Source organism: Dipodomys merriami, unplaced genomic scaffold, assembly GCF_024711535.1.
Source record: "Dipodomys merriami isolate MVZ:Mamm:240054 unplaced genomic scaffold, mDipMer1.0.p SCAF_438, whole genome shotgun sequence".
NCBI lineage: Eukaryota > Metazoa > Chordata > Mammalia > Rodentia > Heteromyidae > Dipodomys > Dipodomys merriami.
This window is the reverse complement of record NW_027206000.1, coordinates 218,830-230,745: the sequence shown is the minus strand read 5'-3', so window position 1 is coordinate 230,745 and position 11,916 is coordinate 218,830. Positions and strand designations below refer to the sequence as shown.

The window sequence follows — 11,916 nt, the reverse complement described above, 5'->3', positions numbered from 1 at the left end:
GGATAATGAGCATTTGAAGCTAGTTTAAAGATAGCCTAGGCAGAAAAAGCCAAGAGATCACTCCAGTTAGAACAGCAAAAATCAAGGACTCTAACAACAACAGATGCTGGAGGGGATGTGGACAGAAAGGAACCTTACTTCATTGTTGGTGGGAATGTAAACTTGTTCAACCACTTTGGAAAGCAGTATGGAGGTTCCTCAAAAGACTTCACATAGAACTCCCCTATGACCCAGCAATCCCACTTTTGGGCATTTACCCAAATGTTTACAAACAAGACCACACTAAACCTACCAGCACAACTATGTTTATTGCAGCATTATTTACCATAGCTAAGATATGGAACCAACCCAGATGCCCCTCAGTAGATGAATGGATCAAGAAAATGTGGTGTATATACACAATGGAATTCTATGCCTCCATCAGAAAGAATGACATTGCCCCATTTGTTAGGAAATGGAAAGACTTGGAAAAAATTATATTAAGTGAAGTAAGCCAGGCCCAAAGAAACATAGGTCCCATGGTTTCCCTTATTTTTAATATCTAGTATATGTATGAGTCAAGCGGAAAAGGTCAGATAATGTGATGTCAGGAAAATGAACCCTTAGATATGTATTTTAATGTTTTTTCTTTCATGCATGTGTTTCTAATGCATTTATAAGATTATCTCTTTGTTGCTTTGTATGTCCCTCCCCCACAGTATAACCCCTGTTTTCACTATATTTGATGTCAGTATAACTTGTGGAGGAGATGGGGGAAAACCAGTTGTTTAAGGATACAGGTGGACCTGTTGCAACAATGAGAAGTACAAGTTGTCATGTCCAAAATGAGCTTTACAACGTCGGTGCGGGGGAGGGGGGGAAGGGGGGAAGGAGAAGGATTGGGATTAGGGGGGAGGGGGGAGGCTGGGAAGGGATGTGAAGGGTAAACAAAGGAGGAGGCTGCAATGCTTGGTAAGAAATGTACGCATTATCCTGCCCATGTAATTGTAACTCCTCTGTACAGTATGTTCACAAATAAAATTAAATTAAATTAAAAAAAAAAGAAAAAGCCAAGAGACTCCATCTGTAATTAGCTGGCAAAATTCTGGACTGAAGGCATGGATCAAGTGGTAGAGTACAGCTGTACATAAGGTTGCTGAACAAGAAGGTGAAGTTCAAGCTGAGGTACCATCACACACACACACACACACACACACACACACACACACACACACACACACACACACACACACACACACACATGCAAATAATTTATAAAAATGTCTAAAGCTGAGAGCAATGGCTTACTGGAGACTCCCTGATAAAAGTAACAAAGATTACAAAAGATAAAGGATACCTACCACTTCATATGTTCAGATAGATATTCAGTCATTTCTCTTACCATAGAAATATCCACTCATTTCTACATATCTATTACCTTCCCTTATAACTTAAATCTGGTTCTTCCTTTTTGATCTTTCTCCTTCTCTCTGTTACACACACACACACACACACACACACACACACACACACACACACACACACACACCTCTTCCCTCTGAACTTTTGTGTCCTTTTACAGTCTTTATATGTGCTCAGTGTTCCTTTGTACTGTCAATTGTGAAGTCATAATTCTGACCTGTGGCACACTGAAGCATCTTTAGTAGGTCTGGGCAGTAAGTTCTGCATCTTTATTCTTCTCCACTCCCTTTTAAAGCACATGCTTAATCTATAAGAGAAGGAAATAAAAAAGTTTAACCTGAAATCTGCATATGTAAATCTTGAAAGAGGCATTCAACCTCTTTGGTTCTCAAAACAATATTTAACATTGAATTTCACTTCCCAAGTTGGCACATAGTATGTGAAAATAAATTAGGTACTTTCCACAAAGTCACTTTTAAACTATAAAAATATCATCTCTACGTTAGAAGTACATTCTTAATATTAAATAATAACTAAATCCACAGAGAACACCAGATAGCTGGGTACTGCAGTTCTTCCCACTTCTAGTGACTGGCTAGGTCCCCTTACAAGCCCTTTACCATCAAACAAACCATGACATCACTAATACATGTCTATCCAGCCACTGTGAAGAGAACATCCCAAAGCATCACTAGAAATTCATCAATAAATGGCAATCAAACATTAGGCATTATTTTCAGTTATTTTAAACATGGTCCTCGATATTTTGTTTTATTAATTTTTTATTATCTTTAAGTAGCAGAGCAAAAGGGTTTCAACCTCACCTGTCAGTTTACAATACATCTTGATCAATGTCACCCCTTCTGTCATTCTCCCCAATATGTTCCAACTCTTTCTTTCCCCTCATGCTCTTTGACTCCTTTTATTTGAGATGAAAGTACTCTACAAAAAGGTACTGTTTAAAAACTGCTAATATAATCTAAAACAACTCTAGCAATTCGTTTATATGGAGCATTCTATGTTTATACCTATGATGTTGCAATATAAACAGATAGCTATATCAACTCAATGCTAAGATATTAGCCAGCAGTTGGTTTTTAAAAAGTCAGCTCTGGCCGGGTGCCAGTGGCTCACACCTCTAATCCTAGCTACTCAGGAGGCTGAGATCTGAGGATCCTGGTTCTAAGCCAGCCTGGGCAGGAAAGACTGTGAGATTCTTATCTCCAATAAAGCACACAGAAAACTGGAAGTAGTGCTGTGGCTCAAGTGGTAGAGCACTAGACTTGAGGGATGGCTCCCAGGCCCAGAATTCAAGCCCCATGACTGACCAAAAAAAAAAAAGTCAGCTCTGATTTTTGATCACTTTTTTTTAGTACTATTGGTACTCAGGGCCTTGTGATTGTTCTGCTGATTATGGAACACCTTAGTTACACCTCCAGCCCTATATTTTGTTGCTTGCTTTTGGGAGAGAATCTGGCTTCCAGCTTGAGCAGGAACTAGAGCTGTGATCCACCTATTATGCTTGTCATTGTTGTTGGATTCCCTGGCACTGAGCATAGCGTCTTTTTGTGGAGGAGGCTCCCAGACTTTTATTCCCCAGGCCAACCTGGAACTGTGATTCTCCCAGCCTTAGCCTGCCATGTAACTTAAGATGACAGGGACATACCTTTGTACCCAGCTAAGGTTGAGAGGGATCTTCTAAACTTTTCTGTCCATGATGGCCTTGAACCAAGATCCTCTTAATCTCAGCCTTCCATTTAATTAGGAGTACAGTCATGAGCCACAAAGTACCCAGGTGTTTCTGATTATTTTTAATCTACCTGAGTGTACTCAACTCCCTATATGAAATGTCTGAAAATAAAGATATGGTAGTAGTAAAATGCTCCCAAAATAGGAAGAATAGCTGTAGAATTTTACAAAATGCTCAATCCTAAAATCCCTATCATATATATTGTATCAATTATCACACACAATCCTAATGAACTCAGGAAGGTCTTGCTATTTCTGAGGCTAATGATATTTGAGTAGGTCATCCTTAAAGGCTTAATTATTCAATATTTGATTAAAAGATTCCTATTTCACAGTGAAGATCATATAATAAAATATGTAATAGTATTTTGAACATTTTGGAGATTAGAGAGTTAGAACAAAGACTGGTTAAATCTTCACTATCAGTATTATTACTATTTATTATTATTATATTACTATCATCTTTATTATAAGATATATGTTATTGTGAGAGCTTTTCAAAGCATTAGGAATAAATTCTTTCTTCCAGTTTGCTACATTACAGAGACTCTTCCTAGCTTCACTCTAAGCTGGATTCCAAGTAAGAGTTTGGTACCCAAAGAAATTATTTATGAGAATTCCAAAAACATTTATCAAAGCTGTTCAATCTCAAAGAAAGAGAAAGTGTACCACCTGTTTTTTTTCTAAAATAATTGTAGCACCACCTGGAGCATTGATTTGGGAGCATTATTCCTGAAGCTTTCAAGAAAGGTACCTAGCAGATGTATAAGGGGAGACAAGAAGTTGATTCTAAAGGGATTACATGGTTGATCATCTTAAAGGAATTAAGACATTCATATTTACTTTGCCTAAAAATAAATTCTACCCATATCTACACACAGAACACTCAGGATACTTATAATCTTTACTAAAATAAAAATTTAACTAATACAAAAAAAGGAAAAAGGAAATAGTTGCATGGTGAGTAAATATTAGCTCATTTGTTTTTATTTCACTGTATGTAATTAATATGGAATTTGAAGTACTGTTCAAGAATCTAAAAATAGCTACTCAAAGAATTTTTATTATTTTTAAGGCACTGACATTCAAATTGCCTTATTCTCTCTTTCGGGCAGATCCTGCTTACAGAGACAATAAAATATGTTTATGTTAAATTAATCTTACATACTCTAAAATATCCAACATAAGAAATTGATTGCCTATCTATCTTCTATGTTGAAGTCTTGTTTACGAACCTGTTATTGACAGAAAAATGATTATTCCTACAGGAAGAGACAGAATGCATTCATTCACAGTGGGTCCAAACACAAAAATTGTGTACTATATAATTTACCATCCAAGAGAGCATTTTAAACTATACCTAATGAATAACTACAAAAAGTTTTTAACATGTGCTTAACGTAAGAATTCTTGATAAAGAACAATAAAAGAACACTGAAATTTCTTCCCATTTAAAATGATATTATTCATACATTATCCACAATACAGATACTCTAAATATTTCTTTTAATAAATACAATGGGTACTTTCAAAGTCATTTTTTAATATGTAAGTAAGTTAAGCTTTTTATAACCTTTTCCATTTTAAAACCATGTGAGATTTCAGGATTTTAATCTCAAAGACAGAAAGAACGGAAAGCCACTAATGTATTACTCCCTATTGTATAATATTTCCCAATTGTATCTTCTTATGACTATAATTATTCCTTAACTAAAGGAGCTTAATGCTTGGGCCATCTTTGACCTTCCAAAATTCAATTGGCAGAAGCAGCTGTTATCTCCATGTAACATATAAAGAGGAATTTACAGTTTCTTACTCCATTCTGTCTCTATGTAACACTTTCAGAATTTCCTACATTTCACCCTGGCTAAAGCTCAGGATTTCAATGCAGATACTTGGCTTGAATTAATGCTAAAAATATCTGAAATATCTTCAGTTAATACCCAAAATGTCCCCAAAATGCTTCTGTTTTAGATATTTTAGCTACAGACTACAGAGTAGAAACAACCCTGAAAAATAAAACAAAACAACCTTTTTGTATATATATTTTATTGTAAAGATATTGTACCGAGGGGTTACAGTTACATGAGTAAGGTAATGAGTACATTTCCTATCGAGCATTGTTACTTCCTCCTTTGTTTTTCCCCTACCAACCTTTTTGAGTCATGCTTTGTTCCTATGGCTCATGAACAATTAGCTTTGAAATTTTGTCATTCCTGCACATGAAATTGCCCTCTATCTCTTCCCCTTTATTTACTTTCCAATTATGTCTGACCTAAATTATTGCAAAAGTCATCTAAGAATCTGAAATTTCCTTTCTCTTTCAAGTATCCTACCCCCTAGGTCAGTCAGTACATAGCAGGGAAGAAATAAGTGATGAATGAACCAAAATTCTATCCCAGGTGAACAGTCAAGTTTAGGCAGTCAACCTTTAAAACAGACATGAAGGATCTCAAGAGAACGACCATTAAACGTTTGCATATTAAACCCCATTCCCTCCCAGTTATCCACCAAAAACTCAAGATATAGTTTCAGATGGAAATAACTGAAATGGAGTGACTTAAAGGAAGCCATATAGAAAAGTACAAATTCATCTGAAGCCATATTTGTACGCGTAGCTCAGAGCTCTTCAGTCAGTTCCAGACCTGGCCTGTCCATCATCTACTGAGTGGATGACAATCCTTGAACATCTTACTAGCAGCCCAAATTAAACAGGGAAAAATATAAACCTTACAAAATTTCCCTTCAATCATTCTCCAAAGATTGGATTATTTATCTCTTAGAACACAACCTGTAAGTGTTTCTACCTAAAATATATTTGCTTAACTTCATCACTCATGATGGCTCTTATACAAGTCCTCTTGGATTCCCACAAAATATCTAGATTCAAGACATTTTCTCCATCTCTGTCTATGGTCAAAACCCCAGGACTAGCAGGCACCTTTTCTAACCTGAACTTCTTCAACAACCTCATTACTGCTGATTCTACTTTTGTTCCTTTAATCCACTTTGCTCAGTATAGCACCATAAGGGCTTTAAATAATACATTCAATCATATCTCTTGTAGGCTCAAACTCAATCTCCTTGAGATGAGAATGAAATCAAAAGCTCTTAAAACTGTCTCTGAACTCTGTGTCATCTGGCTCCTTGGTGTCATCTCATATTATTTGCTTCAGCTCAACGGGACAGCAAACACTCACAACTAAAACCTGACCCACTGTTCACCTGTAATTCAAATAGAAATGGGTAGCCCATAGTTTTGTTTGGTTGTTTGTGTTTTGTTTGCTTGTTTGTTTTGCCAGTCCTGGATCTTGAACTCTGAGCTTGGGTTCTGTACCTGAGCTTTTGTGCTCAAGGCTAGTGCTCTACCACTTGAACCACAGCTCCAGTTCTGGCTTTTTGTGGTTAATTGGAGATAAGAGTCTCATGGACTTTTCTTACAAACTGTGATCCTCAGGTCTCAAGTCCCTGAGTAGCTAGGATTACAGGTGTGAATTCTCAGTGCCCCTCCCCATTTTTATCTAACAGTTCTAGTCATGGGACCTTCTGAATTGTTGCTGACATGACAACCACAGTAGCCTTTTTAAGGTTGAACTGCTTTTTAATGCTTGTTATTCCTGCTAGCAGCAATTCTTCTCCAGCAAGATTTGAGCTAACAAGCTACTCTTTCTAGATTTATTTTTAAGAAGCTGAATTGTAAGAGTCATCTAATATGCCCAATTAAGTGAGGTTACATCAGTAAATTTTCATAATACTTTTCTCCATCTCCCCCTCCTCCTAATCTTCCTCTTTCTCTTCCTCCTCCTCTTTCCTCTTCCTTCCTCCATCTCCTTCTGCTCCTTCTTTTCCTCTTTCTCTCATCTTTTTTTCCTTCTCCCTCTCCTCCTTTTTTTCTTCCTCTCCTCCTCCTACTTTGTTTTCCCTTTCCATATATATATAGAGAGAGAATATAGAATATATATAATTATTTTTATATTATATATGCCTCTGTAATTTGGCTTAACCACTATTAACAGCACTAGCAGCAAGTTAAGCATATGGTAGAGTATATATATATATTTTATATATACTCATATATATATATACACACATAATTAGGAAGGAAAAGAGGCAGAGAGAGAAGGGAGAGAGAGTGAGACAGAGAGAGAGAGAGAGAGAGAGAGAGAGAAGAGAGAGAGAGAGAGAGAGAGAGAGAGAGAGAGCCCATTTAAGGCAATCTTATTCTATGTGCCTATGAGGCCTGACATTCTATAGTCTCAGTGCATTTGCCCTCTTTGAACCAACACAACTACCTGCACACCACAGTATTATGCTGTTCAGTCATCCAGATCTACTCATTATGGGACATTAATTAATCACCTACTCATTTATATACAAACAAATTAGCAAAAGAATGGAATGTTCAGGGGAGGGTTACAATGGTGTAACTCTTCTGACAAACCAACAACAGTTTAACAAAATGAGTATCAGGATGCTGCACTTGTTTTTGTCTTCCTGCTGGAGCGCTTGATGATGTATTACAAGATCCCCACCTACTTCTTGGGGAGACAGGGGTGTGGGTTCTAATGTTGGCAGTCTTAAACAACAAACCCATTTCCAGAAGCATTGTGAAAAATAAATTCGAATTCTGGGGAAACTTTGTTGCTATTATTTCTTTGTGTTTTGTTCATTTTATTTCCAGATTCAGCATTAGACTGATCTTCCAAATTTCATGGCTTCTGTTAGAAAAAATTATTAAAGCTGCAAAAAAAAATATTTTGCTGACTCCACTAGCTCTAGAACAGATATTGTTGCAGCACAAGAAAAATCTGTTCAAATTTACAGGCTTTGGTTAATTCCCTACAAATGGTTTTGTAGTCGTTTCTGTTCCTGTAGGCTTTCCAGGGACATTTTTTTTTACCTTATATTTGTATCTTTTAAAGCAAATGAAACAGCCAGTATATTGGTATGAGTTGGTTTAAAAGAAAAGAAAAAGTGAAAATAGTAAATCATTCATGGGGAAATAGGGAGGAAATGCAAAGTTTCATTTGGCTACAAGGGGTGACTCTCAAGCCCAGTAAGTCAGAGCATCTTCAATTCTTCAGCAGCACAAGGGACATTTAGTCAATAATTTGACAGACTGCAAACAGAGCTCAGGCTTCAGCCCAGTATGTAAATAAAAGTTCAGTAAATTGACTTTTTCCCATCCCTAGAACCAAAGTTAATAGAGGGGAAATGACAAAATGTGCAGCAAGCTTTGACAAGGTAAGCTTGTTTCTTATGTTAGTTTTTTTTCACTAAACGGTGAATAACTAGAGAATCTTAGTTTTTCAATATACACTGAGCTGCAAACATCTTTTTAAAGTATTTACATATGAGAATGACTGACCGGCTGTGATTTAAACACTTTACATCACACAGAAATTTTTCAGAAACTGTGTAAAACAAGGATACTAGAACTCTAGCTATAATAAGTTACTATGCAGACTAACCATTTTGTTTACAAATTAAAAAGGTTTATGATATTGTTGTACCATAAGTCAGATATATATCCTGTCAAGAGAAAACAGAGAAGCCACATTTTGGGAGATCGAATCTTAGCGTCTTTATTAAAAGGCCGGCAACTGTATGGTGGACTTCTGTCTCAAATACCAGCAGCCAGCAAATACACTTAACACTGTTTGGAAACTGAGCCATGAAGGCTCCAGAGGAAAGAAAGAACAAAAACAATATCAACAGACCAATAGTGGGAAGCCATCGTGACTAGAGAAGCCACAAGATACAGGACAGGAGCAAACAGGAGTTACCCATCATTTAATGGCACCTGAGCTGGTCTCAGCTTAAGTACTGGGAGGGGCAGTTCACAAGTCACAAGATACTTCAGCCCCAGGCATTAGGCTGACAGGTTTAGTAACATATCATCCAAGTCCCCTCGGCTTCCTCCAGGGATTCAGGCATGCCTATCATTTGAGAGGTGGGGGTTTCACCTGCCCCCCTACCAAGAAGATAGATGTCAGATCCTACCATCCACCATGTGGCCAAGATGGCACCAGGCAGACCTGATTTCACGACTTCACTATAGCATAGGAAATACCTGTTTATCAAACAAAGCTGAGTTCCATAGATTTATTGCAGAAACTATCACTGGGCAGCCTCAGTATTAAGTCTCAAAATTCAGGGATTAGCAGGAAAGCCAATGGACCTGGTACTCTGGACCTTGTGCAGAGCGAGCACACAGTTGGAAGTGGGAAAAAATGATGATTAAGGAACTTTGATTGGAAGGTATACCAAAGTTAAGTAGGGTCTTGAAACAAGTCTTACTGGTCAAAAGACATACTTATGTTTGCTTTACTGTTTTATCTTCCAGGGAAAATTCTTTCTGGGAGCAAATAACTAGGTTTTTTTTTCCCTAGTCCTAGTACTATTTTGCACAGAAACTAGAAAGTGTAGGTTTGCTCACAGAAATTTTTGCACCTCAAATTATGTTCACTGCAGGGTTTCTCCTGAAATTTTCTATATTTCATTTCTGTTTAATTCCTCTGGTAGAAATCTGAACTGTTCTCAAATATCCCTGACTCTTCATCTTCTTGTGTAAAATGTTTCTGATAGCCATGAAAAGCAGCCTCTGTCCTTATTCAATACCCTCGGTTTTGCTCCCCTGAAGATGGCAAACAGATTTTGGTGTGAAGTCAGTGGAAATTAAACACAATACAGGATGCTTAGCATGGAACTCCTTAATAAACCATCCAACTGGTTACATGTTTGCCTACCATACTCAGACAAAAGAAGAACCCTAATTTACTGAAATTAAATTTTTTCTGGTTATATTTGAAGCCTTTTTCCCCCGTGTTAACTCAGGGCATGGACTTTTGCTCTTTCCTTTTGCTGCTGCCCAGCTCCAGGATATGCCCAGCTCCCATGGCCATGTGTTTTGGAGACCTCAAGAGCCACTTGGGCCTCCAGGTGCTCAATGATTTCCTGGCGGACAAGAGTTACATGGAGGGGTATATGCCATCGCAAGCAGATATTGCAGTATTTGAAGCAGTCTCGGGCCCACCCCTTACTGATTTGTGTCATGCCCTATGTTGGTATAATTATATCAAATCCTATGAGAAAGAAAAAGGGCAGCCTGCTAGGAGTGTAAAAACCTTTGGACAAGTATGGCCCTGCCAATGTGGAAGATCCCACTGAAAAGTAAGGATGATGACGACATTGACCTCTTTGGGTCTGAGGAGGAAGAGGAAAGTGAGGAAGCAAAGAAGCTAAGGGAAGAATGTCTTGCACAGTATGAGTCAAAGAAAGCCAAAAAAACCTACGCTGGTTGCCAAGTCTTCCATTTTACTAGATGTGAAGCCCTGGGATGATGAGACAGATACGGCAAAATTAGAGGAGTGTGTCCAAAGCCTTCAAACAGATGACTTGGTCTGGAGGTCCTCTAAACTGGTGTCAGTGAGATACAGAATTAAGAAGCTTCAAATGCAATGTGTAGTGGAAGATCATAAAGTAGGAACAGACATGCTGGAAGAACAGATCATTGCCTTTGAGGACTACGAGCAGTCCATGACTTGGCTGCTTTTAACAAGATCGTCCAGATCATTGCATTGAAATAAAAGTTTCAAAGATTTAAAAAATAAAGATATTTGAAAAATGTGTCCATTTTTACCCATTTTATCATATTAATTTTGGTTCTTCCCTAGGAATTGATATTGGTAAGTGAATGGGAACTTGGGAAATTCTTAATTCAAACTTTTTATTATTTTAAATATATTATAGTCAAGAAATATCAGGAAAACTGTCACCTGCCCAAAGTTGCAATGGTAACCAGCTTCTTTAGATGACACATAATAGATTTTATATGTACCAGTCCAATTTCCTTTCTTCATATTACCACTCTGCCTCATTTTCTTCCCATAGACCTTGGAGAGAAGAATGTATCTGCTTGCTAGTGCTGTATCTCATCAGAGTTTCATATTTCCCCAGGCCGCATCCTCTGAACTCTCATGGACCAGACTCTCTCCCTGTATCCATCCTAGGTTAGCACACTCCATTCTCAATTGTGTGATTAAGTCCTTCTTGAGCCATTCATTATTCCTTGGTTGTTAGAACATGATTGAGGCTATGGATTAGAAGGAAAGTTGCCATGTGTCTCTCTGTTTGGAAAAGCTGAAGAAAATACTGGGGAAAAAACATTAAGAATAAAAGAAGCAATAAGATATTGCTGAGTAGGCTATAAACACCAATAAAAAGAGAAAAACTTTATTATATCTGTATTTTTCTTATATTATATCTATATTTGCCAAGACAGGATATCAGAGATACAGTTGAAATCAACAGAGAAGAAAAGTTGGAAAAACTTTTTAACTAGTAAATAATGAACAGATAGCATGAGACTAAGACAAATATCAACCAGACCTTGGCAAAAATCAGTACCTTAATCTACAGTGCAGACTGTAAATTGCCCATTCTGAAGACTGGTGGGGGGTGGGGTGGGCAGGATTCCAGAGCACAGCATTGGTGTGAGTGCTCACACTGGATAATCAACAGAGCAGGCAACGGGAAGCTCATTCACAGGCATCACCAACAAAATCTATAAGAGCAGAGGATTATGCTGCATAATAACCAAGAAAAAAGGCTTACAGACCATGTATAAAGCTTACTCTGTGAGATGTTAGGAGCCCTGTAGCTTTCAGAAGAACAGGGGTAGACAAACACTGATACTGATATGCTCTCCCTGAAGCACTAGGCCTGAGGAAATATAAGCTACTTTCTCATCTCTTAATTATTGTT

At 37.6% G+C, this 11,916-nt stretch overlaps 1 pseudogene; it reads left to right on the top strand.

The window, feature by feature from the left end:
• The first annotated feature begins 10,053 nt into the window (after positions 1-10,053).
• Positions 10,054-10,739, top strand: LOC138807860 (elongation factor 1-beta pseudogene; annotated as a pseudogene).
• Positions 10,740-11,916: the final 1,177 nt, after the last annotated feature.